Below are 6,116 nucleotides of genomic sequence, written 5' to 3'. Positions count from 1 at the left end.
CACAGATCCCTGAAAAACTCTTCCACATGAGGACACATGTATGCATCTTCTGTGACAGGAGACAGTTGGAATCATCCTTAAGGTGGTGAGCAGTTATCGATTTCCAGGTCACAGAAGATACCAGGAAACAGAAATCAAGGATAAGATGCACTTTAGCACTTTTGGAATCCAGCCTTTTGATTGCTGTTTCCCCCACTTCCTGCTGCTGTGTCCTTACTTCCTGTTGGTATCTCCTCACTTCCTTGCTGATGTTTTCCATTTGATTTGATTGATTGAATTACCTAGACTGGAAATCGTTGGCTCAGTCCTATTTCTCAGCTGTCACCTTGAATACATTGTCTTGGGCCCAGAAAGCAGTCTCATCCGCAGGAGCACAGGAACACTGTGAGCTTCTATGAAAAAGTAGGAGTTGAATGATAATGCTCTAGATGCCCTGTCAAAGATTACAGAGAGAACAACATTACATTACATTACATTACATTATATTACATACATTTACCAGATGCTCTTATCCAGAAAGACTTCAATCGTGAAAGTGTGTGGTGTCTGACACCAAGAAATTCCTTTAAGGATTAATACATTGAGACTAACATGAGTATTTATGTTAATGCAAGTTGAGATACGGTTGCATGCTGAGATGTTCTAATGTCATTGTTTTATTGTGATTGGCTAGACGTAAAAGGTATATAAGTGTGAACATGTTGGGTCACGCCTTCTTTTTACATGGTACAGTGAGTTGAGCAGGTCATGGTGGACCAAAGTTAAAATAAACCCAATTCTACCACTGTCGAGTTTCATTGAACACATTCTTAAAAGAACCCGTTATGATCGCGTACATCAGACATAAAAGTGTATCCATTCAAATTTAAATGAGCAACAGTGTCAGGACAGGCTAACAACACTCCCAGACCAGTGAGTGTGAGCTTAACACTATCCACTGAATCTAACTGCTGAATCTCTAATCCTATTTCTTCTAAAACCCCACCAGGAATAATTAATAAAACTAAAAAAAAATAAAAAAAACAGAAAACATGGCTTAAAAAATAAATTCACCTCAGCCAAATCCTGATCCTAATCTTACCCCTAACTGACCCATAACCCCTTTACAGAATGAGTAACTGCCTATAGCAAATGATGCTATCATGTGTTAGCTAGTAAATGCCTGGGGTCAACTACTGCTAGCTCTGTATGGGAATGAGGCCAATGACAGCGGCCGTGGGTGATACAGGGCCTCTCAGTCAGAGAGGGTTTCCAGGGCAGTACTGTAGGAGCTGGAAGATGCTATCATGCATTATCAGTCACTCACTGATTTGAACCAATCACAATGTCTTGTTATAGAGAGCAGAAGCTTTTGATTGGTTCAGGGAAGACAATGATTGACAGCAGGTGATAGCTCCACCCATTATGGGGGTCATGAAACCACAGTCTCCCATCATTGGCCCTGTATTTATGTCTTTATTTGTCAGTTTGTGTTTCGTTTATTTTGGAGATGCATCTTCACACTGATCTGAGAGAGGGAGTACAGTCCTGGCCGTAAGGGCTGCTTCAGCACCGAGCTTCACTTGTCACTCTGACACAATGCATGATTGGAGGAAAGAAGATCAGACACAGAGGTCTGAGTGTCCATCACAGGCTGACTCAAACGTTCCCAGAAACCAAAGAGCCAGAATGTCAGTTCACATCCCATCTCAGACTGCAGATCTGTACGTCTCCAAACTCCATTTCATATTTTCCGTCAACTTAATTCTGTCTTCTAAAATGCACTGTTTATGAGCCTGTAATTTGGCCTCTGCAAGCCCTCTGTTCAGTGTGTTTCCTGGGTCGCAGCAGTGAGACGTGTGAAGTAGCAGCACTCGACATGCACACCAAAACAGCACCAAGCTAAAGCCTATTACACTGAGACACTGGAGAAAGACACAGAGAGACACAGACACACTGATGCACTCTGGGAAACACTGAGTCACAGAGAGACCGAGGCACAGAGACACACTGATGCACTCTGGGAAACACTGAGTCACAGAGAGACCGAGGCACAGAGACACACTGATGCACTCTGGGAAACACTGAGTCACAGAGAGACCGAGGCACAGAGACACACTGATGCACTCTGGGAAACACTGTGTCCCAGAGAGAGAGACCAAGGCACAGAAACAGGTCGGATGTGTGGTCTAAGACTCTGAGCTGCGGCTGGTGCCAGGGGACACCGCTCTGCCCGACACGTTTATTACCTTCCTGCTCCATGTCTCTGCGCCAAGAAAAGCTGTCTTTATCCAATCATAGCTCTGCATGTCTCCGTGCCAGCAAATGCGGGCTTCATCCAATCAGAGTGCTGACAGCACTGGGGCCGCAGTCCGCTCCAGCATCTTATCGTCGCTTTTCAAATTCCTAGAACTTTTCACGCTGTAGCATTTTCATACTGTGCAGATAAACATCCCTTTATTTGCTTTTGTAACTGTAGATATGAGCAGTGCTGTATAATACCTCCATTGTTGCCCAGCTCAGTCCCTGAAACAGCATAATTATCTCCTCAGACTTTACCTGTAAAGCTGCCAGTTGCTCATACTCAGTCTGATTCTGTTGGCACAGGAGAGTGAGTGGCTCTAATAGGAGGTGCAGCTGTGGGTTTACCATGCAGGAGGCGATGGAAAAGCACAAACTAACTGCCATTTTCAGAGTCTGCTTCTCATCTGTTACCCAGGCCTTTAAGCTGAAAGATTCCTGCAAATGACTTCTAAGAAAGTCAAAATGCCTCTGATACAATCACCAAACGTACATACATACAGTAAGAACACAATACAGTACACCCCACCTGTAAGAGCACTCTAGACTGCATGACACACCTGAAACAGCACACTGACCTGGCTGTATGACACACCTGTAACAGCACATTGACCAGACTGTATGACACACTTGTATCAGCATACTAACTAGACTGTATGATATATCTGTATCAGCACACTGGCTGTACTGCGTGACACACCTGTATCAGCACATGTTCCACGTAAATAGGTGATTCAGGTGTTTCAGCTCTTCCACGTTTCGCAGCTGCAGGTGCTGCTGTAAGGACCATCGTGTCTTCTCTCTCTGCTCTCCTTAACCTGCTATCATTTGCATCAGCAATGACGGGCAATTCAAAGCAAACCTGCCACAGTCAAAACATTTTATTATTTATTACTGCACAAAAGCAAAGATCAGAGAAGTGCAAAGCTTGTAAACACCAGGTCAGAGACAGCTGTGTTACCACATCACCATGTCACTGCACAAAGAAGGAGGAACCTGTACCGAATGCCTCTGTACTGTTAGTGCCTCTGTGCTCAGTTAATGCCTCTGTACTGAGTTAGTGCTTCTGTACTGAGTGAGTTTCTCTGTACTGAGTGTCTCTGTGTTGAGTTAGTGGCTCTGCACTGAGTGCTCCTCAGTAAAGAACTAGAGAAAATATCTGTGGTTTTCACAGATATTTTCATCTGTGGTTGTGTGTTGTATTTGGCAATTTAATCTCCAGTTGCTGTTTTTCAAGACACATATGCCTCTCTGTGCAAGACATACATCATTCAGTGGGAGCTCCCTAAGCCGGAGAGCAGTCTCCAGGTAAACACAATCAATCCCACATTCAACACCCATATCCACACCCAACACCTACACCAAACAGCCACACCCTAACCCACATCCAATACCCAAATCCACACCCAACACCTACACCAAACAGCCACACCCAACATCCAACGTCCACCTCCACACCCAACACCCATACTCAATATCCAAACCCATCAAACAACACCCAAACCCACATCCACACCCAACACCCAACATCCACATCCACACCCAACACCCATACTCAACATCTACACCCAACATCTACACCCATACCCAACACCCAACATCCACATCCACACCCAACAACCACACCCAACATCCACACCCAACACCCAAACCCACACCCAACACTCATATCCACACCCAACACCCAATGACCACATTCAGACCAAACACCCAAACTCACACCCCTCCCACCAAAGGTCTCATACAGGAAACCTTACGCTGTAATGAGTAATCAGCCCACAGTTTTCAGAATATTCTATTGCCAGTGCTGCCATATCACTGTCCCACAATGCATTGCACCACAGGACCATGTAACAATAAAGTCTCTTTACTGCTGCCTAGATAAGGAGCAACCTGGAGCTACTCCTCTTACACCTGCCTACTTTAAGTGGCCCCAGACCTGCCATGTGTACTGTGAACTGTGTTAGTCAGAATCCAGGCACACACAGTAACCTGCTGTAGTGAGAAAGTGGAAAACAGAAATATTGTTTCTGGTGTGGATACATAATTATCGCTCTGTAAGATCACTGAGACACACTGTTTACTTGTCCCACTGACACTAAGTCCACCTGAAAATGTCAAACATGCAGCTAAATAACACCAATGAATTTGCATTTTAATCAGCTCAAGGTTAGAGCTATTCTCCAGTGTCAGAAGGAAACAATACATAACCTTCCTCACCTCCTGACCCCACCCCCAAACCCACACCATGGTGTTATTTTATAACATTCATCACAAAGTGCTAAATGAATACTTTATTACTGCCCATCTTGCAGCAAATATAGACAGCAGCCTCAAAATTTTGTCTATTTGATAATTATTGTGTTTGACTGTGTACCTGGAGATGCGTCTTGAAGAACCACTGCAGTTTTTATTCATATTGACCTGAATCAAGTCACTTAGTGCATTGATCAAATGTGTTTTCTGTATGAAATATACTTTTATAGATGCAAACCACAACATACATATGACGCATACATTTATCACAAACACACAGTACTATACAGTAGATTTCGTATCACAAATACTAACATACTTTAGCGGTACAGCTGCATTATTCTTGTATTGTAGTATTCTGCCATCTTGTGGTGTTGTCTTAACATTGCAATTAACTCAAACGACCTTAGACGTGAGTGATTAATTCTTATTTATGGCCAGATGACTTTTAAGAGCGACGGTAAGGCGAGACGTTTTAAAAATTACTTTTAAAATTACGGAGCGGAAGAAAACAGACCGTTTTCACTGAGGATGCTATCTCTGTCCACATAGATAAGCTTACCTACAGAATAAATCCTTGTTTCTCAAATTAATGCTGTGTACAGTTGACTGGTAAATTTTAATAAAAGCTTGTTTTTTGGCTCAGTCTGTCCTCGGAGGAGGGTAGATTGGCGATGAGGATGGAGTAAGTTGACTTGGGGTTATGCGTTACTCCCACCTACTTGCTTCACCAGCACAGAGCTGTTTTTAAGGCTAAAATTTCTTTAAGTAAATTTTCGTACACATATGTTGCATGTCTGCTTTGACTAACATGAGCCTCATTACTGGTGGAATAAAGGCATGCGAACAGACCGGTCTGATGTTCACATTGGCTATTAGCGCTATGTAGACAGAACTCTAACACATTAACTATAAATGCTAAGTAGCAAGTAATAGTCTCTGTGCGTTATGCGTAAAGACGGCGACGTCATTTAAAGCCGGTAGAGGAGCACTTTCGACGATGACGTCACTCCCTGACTGCATCTTCTGGATTTTTCATTCTGAATAGTTCATAAACAGTTTATGTAATATATTAATATAATGTAATAACAATATAATGTAATATAATAATGCTTTATGCAAAATTACATTTTATGGGTAAAATGTGGTAGCAATGTAGTCACATAAAACTTCTATTGTTTGTGATATGCTTTGGCTATGACTTAGACCACTGATTCTCATTCCTGCTCCTGGGGCCCCCCTGCTCTGCACGTTTTCCATCTTTCCCTGCTCTACCTACCTGACTGAACTCATCAGTGGCACTTTTTGATTAGCTGAGCACACTCCGATTTATCACCTGATTGAAATGAATCAAGAATCATTTCAATCAGGTGTGTTTGGAGCAAAGATAGATAGAAGATATGCAGGACAGGAGTAGGATTGAGAAACACTGACTTAGACACCAATAGAGCTCTGAATTGGGTGCTCAGCTGCCTGGCAACAGGCTGTTATCTTACCCACTGACCCCAGGTCAGTCTGTGTCCCGATTACTGTCCTGTGAACAGCAGTGTGGTGTTGCTGTGTCTGAGGCCTTGGCAGCC

This window comes from Megalops cyprinoides, chromosome 2, assembly GCF_013368585.1.
Source record: "Megalops cyprinoides isolate fMegCyp1 chromosome 2, fMegCyp1.pri, whole genome shotgun sequence".
Classification (NCBI taxonomy): Eukaryota; Metazoa; Chordata; class Actinopteri; order Elopiformes; family Megalopidae; genus Megalops; species Megalops cyprinoides.
The sequence above is the reverse complement of the archived record's forward strand: the minus strand, read 5'-3'. Positions refer to the sequence as shown.